Raw genomic sequence first — 12,242 nt, forward strand, 5'->3', positions numbered from 1 at the left:
GAATTCTATGCTCCCAACTGTTGGAATTAGTAGGGGTAACTTTTGTTAAAATTGCTTATTTTTGCCATTTCCCGATTTTGGTGGTGGTTTTTCTTTAAAAGCTATTTATTTAGGTCATCGGAGGGAAGTTAATTTGTAGAAATATATTATATAAAATGCATATATACTGTAATAAACCAAAAGTAATAAATAGCAAAAAGTATTAAAACTTAGCTTTTTAAATTTTTGCAGATTTTTTATTTTAAGATCGCTTTTTTAAAAAAATATCGTAATAAGGAATTTTAGAATTTATATAATAATCCCAAATTTTTATTAAATTAAATTATTTTTTGTATATTTCTTAAATTTTATTTCGTTTTTAATATTTTAAAAATTAATTAAAATTTTTTAAAATTTACTTTTTTTTTAATCATACAAAATCTTCCATTCCTGACTACCGTCCTTAGTACAACAACAACATAAAACCTATAAAACTGCAAGTTTTTGTTTTCTTTATGTGTGCATGATATTGCTGATTTTAAAATGTAAACTTCTCGAAAGCATATGTAGTAAGATTTGTATCCCGAAGATATCTTGGATTCTTGATGAGCAGTCAGATAGACGGGCACAGCTTAATCGACTCCGCTTCGGGAAGAGATGTCACATCATATCGAAAGACTAAGTTTGCAATACAACCTTAAAGGTTCTTTAATGTTTATAACAATTTGTCCATTGTCCCAATCTTTGTGTGTACCCGATTGTACTAAGCTTTGCTATTAATTCCATCAATAATGACTCCAGAGAAATTCAAAAACTTTGAAAATGTTTTGATATATTTCTGATAAAAAAAGTAAAACCTCATTCTTTTCTCAACAGAAAAATGACTTAGCAATAAAATAATGTATATAATTTTAGTAGTTAAATTATTAAAAGATACCAATTAATCCCCCTGCATTGATATTCCAGATAGTGTGTAAAGTATGTAATAGATCTCCTTTATCTAAACAGAGGGAAAAGGAAATATACAATGGTACCAAATTGACACCAAAGAGATTATAATTTTTCAATAACATCCGTTGTCAAAGTATATACATACGTACGACATAAATTCGTTGTCGAAATCTAAATTTTATACACATCCGTTGTCTAAATGTTAACAAACGTGGTTAGCAACGGATTGTTTGTAAATAGTGAGCTTACCACGTTTGTTAACATTTAGAGAACGGATGTGTATAAAATTTAGATTTGGACAATGAATTGTTGCAATGTTGTCAACATTAAATAGTGTTGTCCTACGTATGTATATACTTTGACAACGGATGGTATTGAAAAATTATAAACAGTTTGGTATCATTTTGGTACCAGCCGTGTATATTTCTTTTTCCCTCTGTTTATCTGAAGTACCTAAAATTTTCAAAATCGAAAAACCGTCTTACGATAGTTCAAGAACTAAAACAATAAAGAGATAGCCAATAATTCAGAATTCAAGAACTAAATCCCTAGGCGTATAAAACAATTATTTAAGAAGATTAATAACTCCCGCCCTATTCCACCTTAAGAGCATTTGGGGAAGTGTAACGAGTTAATCTTTGATCAGCTTATAGCTCATAAGGAAGTTCATATTCCCCTGATTGCGTATCAAACTTGAATTGAGATGTAGCTAAGGTGGTTTTACACAAACACATGTGGAATATAAGATATCGAACATGTCTTGACACGATATAAATACAAATAAAATAGTCTTTAATTTTAAGAAACTATACTGGCATTTTTAAATTTACTCTATCTTAAGGCTCTTATTAGGAGGCACTTTTGAAAAACTTCCTTAATTCAAATATGATGTTTAGAAACTTTTCTGTTTCTTCTATTACACATAAAATCTTAATAACATTCCCTTGTGACACAACAACACAATTATATCCACAAAATTTTACATCATGTTACAAATAAGTTCATGTAAAATATCTGTAATTGTAAGATATGTAATATCATGTAAAATTGCCGGAATTGTTAACAGGCATTCACGTTCGCATCTCTTAAAATAGTCCAAATTTTCACTTACAACATGTGATACTCTACTCTAGGATACACACATACCCTAGGATACCAAACGTATAAAAAATCACCCTTATTTTTGGTGTATTCAACACGTTGTGATGTAAATATTTGTGTGGGTGGCAATTGCGCATGTAAAGCTCTTCTTTTTTTTTTTTTTTTGTTGCACGCTAAATTCTTGACATTCCTTATGTAGCCAACAAATATTTTTCAAAAAATTTCTAATGCCACTGAGAGCCTGCGCTAAATGTTGGGCTCCTGTTAGTTTCTAATAACAAAATTCCTAGCACGAATTGTGATTAGAAATTTCTAACACGAGAAAATTTGTCATTAGAGGAAAGAAAAAAACAAACATATGCAAATAAAACTAATAGAAATGGATGTCATGTGATGGAATTTGACTTAAAAATAATAAAAGTTTGGAAAATGAGAATATGCTGTGAAATAGACAAGGGGTGAAGGAAGTGAAATAAGGGTGAATTGTTTGTTAAAAAAAATAAACGGAAATGCTTGTACAAGTGTATTTTTTACAAACCATATGTATTTAAACAATTTTGTTTTCATTTACATTTGGGGTAGTAGGGAACATATTTTCACGTCCTGTAGGATTTTATTTTTGAAAAATAATTGTAATTGTGGTTTATTGCTTAAAATCCTGTTGGCCTATTCGATACAGGTAAATTATGCAATCTTTATCAAAATACCTTTATCTTATATTGATTGGTTAAACACCTAAAGTCATTTTCAGTTCAAATTCTCAGGTGTAATAGATAGTTTTTCTTTTAACAGCATTTACCTACAAATTCACCTTATTGTCAAAGACAAATGTTTATTAAAGGAATTTCTTCTCTCTAACATAGCTACTCCAACTTATTGGAGATGTGTTCATATTTAAACCAGTTTTGTGACATAAATTTAAATTTATATGTTTTTTTTTTCATTATTTTATTTATACCAGGAGTTCAGCACGTTGACATTTGTTCACAAATTATGACATGGTCAACAGAACTTTATGAAAGGTTGTTAAGTTTAAACTTTTTCCAATGCATTTATTTTGTCTATTATATTTTAATGTATTAATTTTCGCCACACGTGTTTGTAAATGATTATAATATTGCTACAGAAAACTATGCTTTAATGTAAGCGATTTCCGAGGGTGGCATATTTGTTATGCTTGTTCAATTTCAATTCATTGAGTTTAAAAATTTGGTCTCTCTAGAATAGAGCCATAATCGTCCTCATTCATTCTTAATCAAAAGAACAGAAACTACGTTTAATGGAGTGAGTACCGTACGTCATCTCAGTACGCCTTTAACCTTGTATGTTGTGATCAAAGCATAGGTCGAAATTCTTGAGATTAAACAGGCTAAAAGTAAATAATTTTCACTAATCCCATTATTATTTAGTGTGTTGATCCCGAAAATGACAAAAAAAAAAGACATATCACACACCAATTTTCCACATTTTGATATTTTAGTCCCCGTGACTGAACACTTGTATCTCAAATATTCAATTAGGTAGGTAGGTAGGTAGGTAGAAATACACCTAGGCCACTATTGGGCCTTATCATGAAAACAACAAAAAGTTCACTGAATGAATTATTTTTCAGTGTTCAGAAACTCAGTTTCCTGAACGTAATTCCTGATAATCTTCCAATCAGTGTTAGGAATGTTATTTCCGGAATAACATCACTTTCAAGATACTTGAATCTAACTTCGACGAATGCCTGGCAGTGGCAAAGAAAGTGCTCCAGAGTTTCACTGTCCTCTCCACATGCTCTACATTCGTCTGAATCCGCACGTCCAATTTTGCATAGATGTCCTCGTAATCCTGTGTGTCCACTTAGAATACGTACCATCACACAGTGGTATAGGAAAAAAAAAAGAGGGAAATAATTCGGTAACTTCTAAACGGTTAATCCGATTTTGATGAAATTTGGTATGCACAAAGAGGAGCTGCTGTCGAGTTTAGGTTTTGAATTTGGACCTTATAGGCCAACCAGGGGTCCGGCGGGGGGTCCTCAAATTAGGACACCTCGGCTATGTTAAATTTTTAAAACGATCCTATTTCTTCATTTGAGTTCCGATTTAAAAAAATTTCGTATATAGAATCTCCTCATTGAGCATTATAAAAAATGTCGTCGTAGCAGTAAATTATCTCTTATAGTTTAGGAGATATTCGCATTTGAAAATTAAAATTTTACAATTTTTACCGTCCTTACTTTAGTTTTTTTGATAATAGCGGGTCCAAATATTCCCGATTTTCGCCATTTTTTTTATTCGCTTGACAACAAGTTTATATATCAAGCAGTGAAAGATTTATGTAAAAATCATGACTGAGTCCAAAGTTATAGGCATTTTAATTTAAAAAATTAAAAAAAGGCGATTTTTTGTCATTTTTTTTGGGAAAAATGTATCTTTTTCTTTTTAAGTTATCTAAAAAGTTTCTAAGAAGATGTATATAGAATTTATACTTTTTGGAAAGCTGACTTTACATAAAATACGATAAATGAAACAAAACCTAAAAAATTTTGATACCGAGGGGTCCAGGTCCATCCAAAAAAACCCTATTTTTTACGGAAAATTCAATTTTGAGCAAAAATTCTCAAATCGCATAGTCGATATCAAATTATAGTGACCTGTTTTATATCACCCAATATGTTCTTAATCATTTTGTAACGGGTTTCGATAACCCCGCCCCTGGTATGGATATAATAGGCAAAAAATCAAAAAATCCCATTTTTGGGATTTTTTAAAACTTTTTTGCGAATTCCGGGATTTCTAATAAGAAAATTCTATAAATCGGAACTCAAATGAAGAAATAGGATCGTTTTAAAAATTTAACATAGCCGAGGTGTCCTAATTTGAGGACCCCCCGCCGGGCCCCTGGTTGGCCTATAAGGTCCAAATTCAAAACCTAAACTCGACAGCACCTCCTCTTTGTGCATACCAAATTTCATCAAAATCGGATTAACCGTTTAGAAGTTACCGAATTATTTCCCTCTTTTTTTTCCTATACCACTGTGCATCATACTAACTTCAGACTTGCTCATTTTGAGGAGTTTTTTCGTCTTGCTCTCATCAGGGTCACCCCATAGGTTCTTCGTGGTTCTACCCACTGTTTCATTATTCCAAGAGGCCTTATGTTGTTTTCTCTCACCCATATTTTTAGTTCAGCTTTTGTTGCGTCGAATGGTTTGGCGTTTGTCAGGTTAACTGCCTCGAGCTCCCTTCCCTTTAAAGCTATTACATTCGCTCTTTCGTTGCCGACTACTCCCGAGTGGGCTGGTACCCATATGATGTAAACCTTACCTCTGGGAGAGTATTCAGTCAAACTTTAAGTTACATTAAAATCAGTCGAATTGATTTCAAAGTTTATACAACCTTGATTTCGTTGGCCTGTGTTAATTAAAAATTTACATTTGCTTTACAATTCAAAGATAAAATATGTATATTGCTTCGAATCGGTTCACGTTTTTAGAAGCGTTAAAATGTTACAGGCTTTAATAAAAAAAAACTAAAATATAATGGAGCCCGCACTACTATGAATTATGCTCCCCTATACCTTAACATGGAGAAGATCCATATTTCGTATACATACATGCGTTAGAAATGTAGAAATGTAATTCTAATGTATTTTATATATGATACATACATATCTAATAGTTACATTTCAATTTAGTATAGAAATCAACTTGTGTACTATTTATTATTCCACTAACACATGTTATCTATTTCCACCCAAATACACCAGCATTAATTTACTACCCTTACCAAAAGTACATACATACATATTGTTTACCATTTTCTCTTGTATCTCTTCTCTGACTTTTTCGGGTAAATGAGCTTGTGTCTATCCACTTTCTGTTCAACCACTTGTTCGACTAACATAAACTATAACTATAAATAGTTACTAAAACTATAATATTGTTTCAAAACTAATATATTACCATAACTAAGTATTAGGTAAGCAGAAATTTTAGTTCGTTACGTGCAACTATCATAAAACTATCAAATATTTTCTAATACAACCCATACCCATAGACAACAATAACTACTACAGAAAATGAAGAAGGTTGTCTCCATATACAATTACTAATATTATTATATGCACATATGTATGTTTGTATGTACATTGTATATACATACATATGTACATATGTATGTTAATACACACTTATTTACTTGTGTATACATTTTGTATATGGTGGGGAATATCATTATTATTTTTCTTTTGTTAGCTTCCCCCCTTTTACCACCTCCCTTTATACATACATATGTATATATTTAGATTCATATGTAACTGAATAGAATGGAACTATCCACTCAAAAGTGAAAGTATTATGCGCGCGTTTTTTCTATACTCTATGAGGGATTTTTATTTCTCCATATACACACATGGGACACTCATATATACATATGTATTCTCCAGTATGTATGCTATCCTTTAATATATAAATTATGATAATTTTTTGATTGCTCCACCCAAGTCGCTCCTCTGAGGTATTCTATTGCATGACAACAGCACCGAACTTATGCTGAAATATTAATGACTCTGGCGGGCCACCGACTCTCGTAGTACCTTATTATATGGTTCTCTGGTCAAACACCGAGTCAAAAGTATACAAGGGGAATAACTTGAACTAGACTAGAGGCATTAGAAGCACCTCCATGGTGGCATGTCATAATGTCTAATGTCCTAAAGTCCGTGGTACTTTTAAAATAGAAATGTATTGGAGTAATTGTTTTAAAGTTAAGACGTAGACAACCTTATCCCTTAAAAAAATATCTTTAATAGGCGGTATTTGGCAGGGTGCAGGGATTTTATTCTGTGAAATTTCGTTTTGCGAAGCCGGTAAACAAAGTTTTTTTTTTGGATAATGACACCTTGCTCATGGACACTGTCACATTGATACTATGAAATTTTTTCCAACAAATACTCCGTTACCGTTCCGCAATGATGCAAATTAATTTGCACAACCCTCAGATACCTCCTTGTGTTTTTTAATGTGTAAAATTTTAGTTGAAGAGATATTCTAAACCTGGGTTCACATTTCTTCTTCAATTTCCTTATTTTGACGCTTAATAAGTATTACTGTTATTTCGTACTCCTGACTTGGAGAGAGGAAACTATCACTTTTGTTCGAAAATGGATTTTGTCCATTCAAGATTTCTACCCTTGTCTTGGGCTACAGTCTGCCAACTTTTTGGATGCTTCCTTTGTCGCCACATCCAATATCTCAACATCCATTAACACCATTCATTTCAGCGAATCTCAATCATCTCCTCCAAAAGCAGACATGTGTCCATAGAAATTGTATTCTTAGGTTAACTACGGTGATACCCGCTTGTAGTTCAAGTCCCCCCGGGAGCATATTACCTTGGTGAAATCTCTATCCTGGCGTTATTGCAATATCCCGGGAAAAAGAGGGACTACCAATACCTCTAGTCTGCCGGGACCTGGCGCCGATCCACAAGGGGAAAAAGGGAAATTAACCAACCTCCCACCTTCCAAATCCCAAAATTTTTCATACAAAATATAAAAATGAGGAAAAAGGAAAAAAAATAATATAAGTAAAAAATTAAAAAAGTCCAAGTCCACCCAGTGGATGAAAAAGACCACCGTGAAATAGGGCCGTCAAGGTAGGTGTTCACGTTAAGCACTTAAACATTCTTGTAGTTTATGTGCTAATATCAAGTAATCACTTACACTTATACTTACACTAACATTTCACTTGAACTTTTATGCTTTATTACAGGACTTTTATTAAGGTCTGAGTCGGCCTCATCTTTATACTTTCGTTTATGTACGTATAGAAATCAACCCTGCGATGATACTTTAATGAATATAGCGAGACTGATTTTTAAGACAGTCCTGATCACGAATGTTTGTAAAAAGGTATATTGAAGTCGAAATGCTTTACGTGAGTACCTGCCGTGTTGGCCTATCTCACGGTGGTCTTTATCAACCACTTCGTGACGACTCACCACCGCCCCTTCAATCTTCAATGAAGAAATCAGGTGGCAATTTCTGTACATGGCTAAAGCCGGCCCATGTACAAGCACTTTGATCCAGTGTTCGAGCTATCTAATCTCTTGCCATAGTAGTCCCGTTGAGGAAGAACAGGTGTCATGAGCAAGCACAATCTAACCACGACAAGGTAAAATCTTATACTATGTCGCTCAACCACACTACTGAGATGGCTCTGTTGATTCGGCAACAGCACCTAGGGGACGTAATTACAAATCCATCAAATCCGAAGAAATACACCTAGGCCACTGTCGGGCCTGTTGTGCGCTCCAATTCAAGAAAAAAAAAAATAAATAAATTGTTCACTGAATGTATTATTTTTCCATGTTCAGAAACTCAGTTTCCTGGACGTAATTCCTAAGAATCTTCCAATCGGTGTTGGTTAAGAATGTTATTTCCGGAATAACATCACTTCCAAGATACTTGGATCTAACTTCGACGAATGCCTGACAATGGCAAAGAAAGTGCTCCAGAGTTTCACTGTCCTCTCCACATGCTCTACATTCGTCTGAATTCGCACGTCCAATTTTGTATAGATGTGCTCGTAATCCTGTGTGTCTGAGAATACGTACCATCATACTAACCTCAGACTTGCTCATTTTGAGAAGATTTCTCGTCTTGCTCTCATCAGGGTCACCCCATAAAATCTTTGTGGTTCTACCCACCGTTTCATTATTCCAAGAGGCCTTATGGGATTCTCTCATCCATATTTTTAATTCAGCTTTTGTTGCGTCGAATGGTTTTGCGTTTGTCAGGGGACGTAATTGGTAGTCCACAAGTAGGTAGGCCACAAAGACCCACTGTGATAAGTTGAGCATGTTATAGAACAAACTCAACCATGAAAGGAAAATCGCCGATAAATTAAAGAAAGGTCAGTGACAGTTTACACCACACTCCTCCTCCATCCAGCTAAATCATAGCACATCATAAACGATCAAATCACTCCATCCATCAAAACAGTACACCAGAAACTCCACATCCCGTATGTCCAATCTTTGCATTATCCAACATTTTATTAATCCACAGTCATGCTCTGTAGTTTGTACCGTTCCTAGCATCTGGGAGCGATAACAGAAATGTATCTTGAAAATTATATTTCACCGTGTATCAGTCTTTTAACCAAGCACCCTCTTCCTGCGATTTAGGTTTCAACCACAGCCACAACGTGGATCCCGAAGGAACCTCAACCAACTGACCAGCCAGGACAAGTCCTGTGGGCAACTGGCCACCCGTAGATTATGTGGTGCTCTGGTTAGACAGGCAGTAAATTGTAAACACCAATTTATAGTCCCGGCAGACTAGAGGTATTGGTAGCACCTATCTACCCCCGTATTGCAATACACCAAGATGCGGTCTATCATCAAGGAAACATGCCCGGGGGGCTGTAAAGAAGTTCAGTCACATAGATACTTAGATAGGCATTCGATCATGGAACTATTAAAAAAGGAAGTTTTGAAGAATATTTTACGATGTTCTATGCGCCGCGTTTTACCCTACATGCTATTGCGTAAAACCATTGAAATAAACATTTCCATATCCGAGATAGTCTATAGCCTTGTTTATTTCATGGCTCAATAATTTTTCATCAATTTCATTTTACTAAAGTGTGGCCCAAATAAAAAAGATTTCCTACAGTCAAATTTTCACAAAAAGTTTAAATGTTATCATCTGCAATAAAACTTTTTTTATTTTAAACAGCTCGTGCTATTTTTATGCCATAAAATCTTTAAAAACGAGAAGATAAAACATAAAAAAATATAATAAACGGCTGACACGATCCACATGCCATATGACAGCATTAATCCTCACAGATTGTAAATTTAACAAAACAAACGAAATATAATAAAAAAATAATGAATGAATATTCTAAATAGTTTTTAAATGGCTACAATTTATAACCACTAAGTACTAAATAATCGGCATAAAGAAATCAAGAGTTTTTTTTATAAAAAAAAATCCAAGACCTTTAAAAAACAAGCTGACGCGCCTTTCTTCCGCTGTTTCTATGATTGATATGAAGATTTTTTCATGTAGCTTCTAATCTTTTTTGAAAGAAAAAAATGTAAGGGAATACCTTATGATCTTAAAGGTATTTTTTCACTTTTTTTTATCAAACAATGAATGAAAGTGAAAATGTGTGGTGGCTGGCAGGCTCCTGTTTTTTTTGTTATTAATCTACTGTTTAAGTATTAAGGCACCCTTAAATGATTGTTCAACATCTTGTGTAACATCAGTTGGAGTGTCGTAGACAAAAGACAATAACAAAAAAGTAGTAAAAAAAAGATTCATAAAAAATTTGATGAATGAAATAGAACGCATGCCACAAGATGTTGAAAGTGAAAGGATCTTGTTCTTTCACTTTTATATAGTTTTTTTTTGCTTAAAAATTCTTTTGTTTCTTTATTGAGGTTTAACTTTTTTATGCATACATATGGTGATATTATCGCGTAAATGTTATTTTATTCGAATTAAAAAAAAATAAGATCGTCTTTAACTACTGAAAGTGAGGGTGCCTTATTTTTTTGCGCATATGCATGATTTTTTTAAGGACTTCCTTGTTTTGTGTTAATGTGCTGGCATGTGGTTTTTTTCTTGGTATTTTGTCCCCCTCATATAATGTTGTGGTTACCCTCAGTTATAAAAAAACGAACTAGGAGGACATGTTAATGGACTCTTTTGTATTGTCTACTGTTGGTTTTTTTAAAAAAAAAAAATTCAGCTTGTTTGATTTTCTATTATATTTCCTAAAGAGGTCCTTTCTTTAAAAGCCGGATGTTTTTTAAATTAATGTTTAAGTTAAATCAACATTTAATCGAATTTTAAAGAAAATATGTTTTAGAATCGACAATTGCATGAAACATCATATTAAAGAAATTAAGAAAGGAAGTCTGATATTAATATATGAAAAGTTTGTAAAGATATGCTAAAATTGATTTAGTTCCCAGCAAAAAAAGCACTTCCAAAGCAGCGAAAAAAAAGTAGAATTTACTTAATGGAAGTACTGAAAAAGACCTGAAGAAGTGATGATTTTAACACAGGCATGTCATAGGAGGGATGTCCTTTTTAATTGATTCTAAATCCACTACTTCTGAAGTTATTCTCAAGAAATAATTTTTATGCTCTTTTTTTGAAAGTTATTCGGAAGTGAATTTGTATTACTATAGAATACAACTAATAATTTTAAAATTAATAAGGGTAATTAATAGATACATTCATACATAAAAATGTAAGAACAAAAAAATATCTTCATCTTAAAAAAATAGAATTATTTTCGCTTCTTTAGAAGTCATTAAACATCACTTCCACACAAGGTAAAAAAATCACTAATTGCTACTTTTGAAGTGGAAATAAATGTTATTCTTTTGGAAGTACTTCGTTTTATTTTTGCTGGGGTTTTTATACCCTATTCAGAAGGTAAAAAATTCACTAATTGCTACTTTTGAAGTGGTGATAAATGTTATTCTTTCGGAAGTACTTCGCTTTATTTTTGTTGGGGTTTTAAACACTACACCGCTTTAGTTGGGTTTGTGCTGATGTTTGTAACGCACAATAATATTGGTACTATACCCACCTTAAAGTAAACCAATCGGCTTAGAATCATTTTCTGAGTCGATGTAGCTATGTCCGTCCGTCCATGTAAACCTTGTAGTCAAACTACAGGTCGCAATTTAGAAGATAATTAAATGAAATTTGGTACGTGATCTTCTATTGTCACAGGGACGAAGCCTATTGAAAATGGTTAAGATCGGTCCATTATTTCACCAAGCCCCCGAATAGGGCCTGTAAACCTTGTAATCAAACTACAGGTCGCAATTTTAAAAATAATTCAATGAAATTTGACACATGATCTTCTATGATACCGGGCATCGGTCCATTATTTCACCTAGCCCCCATACAACTGAACCCGCCGAAGTTCATAATTATGTTTAATATACTCGTATCTCGACAAAAAGCTGCAAAACTAAGTTCTATACTAGCCTTGATGACTCTCATGGATTTTATAATTATAGGGTCTCATTTGACCATAGCCCCTATACAAAGCTCCCTTCAAAATTTGACTTAAATGTCCACAATTTTATTCAACAATAAATGGCTTAAGTATATCCAATGCAAAGTACAATTCAACTTAAATGCTTTATTATGAAAATTAAATCACATTTTATTTTTGTAACAGGTGT

This window comes from Lucilia sericata, unplaced genomic scaffold (genome assembly GCF_015586225.1).
Source record: "Lucilia sericata isolate MDLA Ls3-8-SP2 unplaced genomic scaffold, ASM1558622v1 Contig000015F_arrow, whole genome shotgun sequence".
Classification (NCBI taxonomy): domain Eukaryota; kingdom Metazoa; phylum Arthropoda; class Insecta; order Diptera; family Calliphoridae; genus Lucilia; species Lucilia sericata.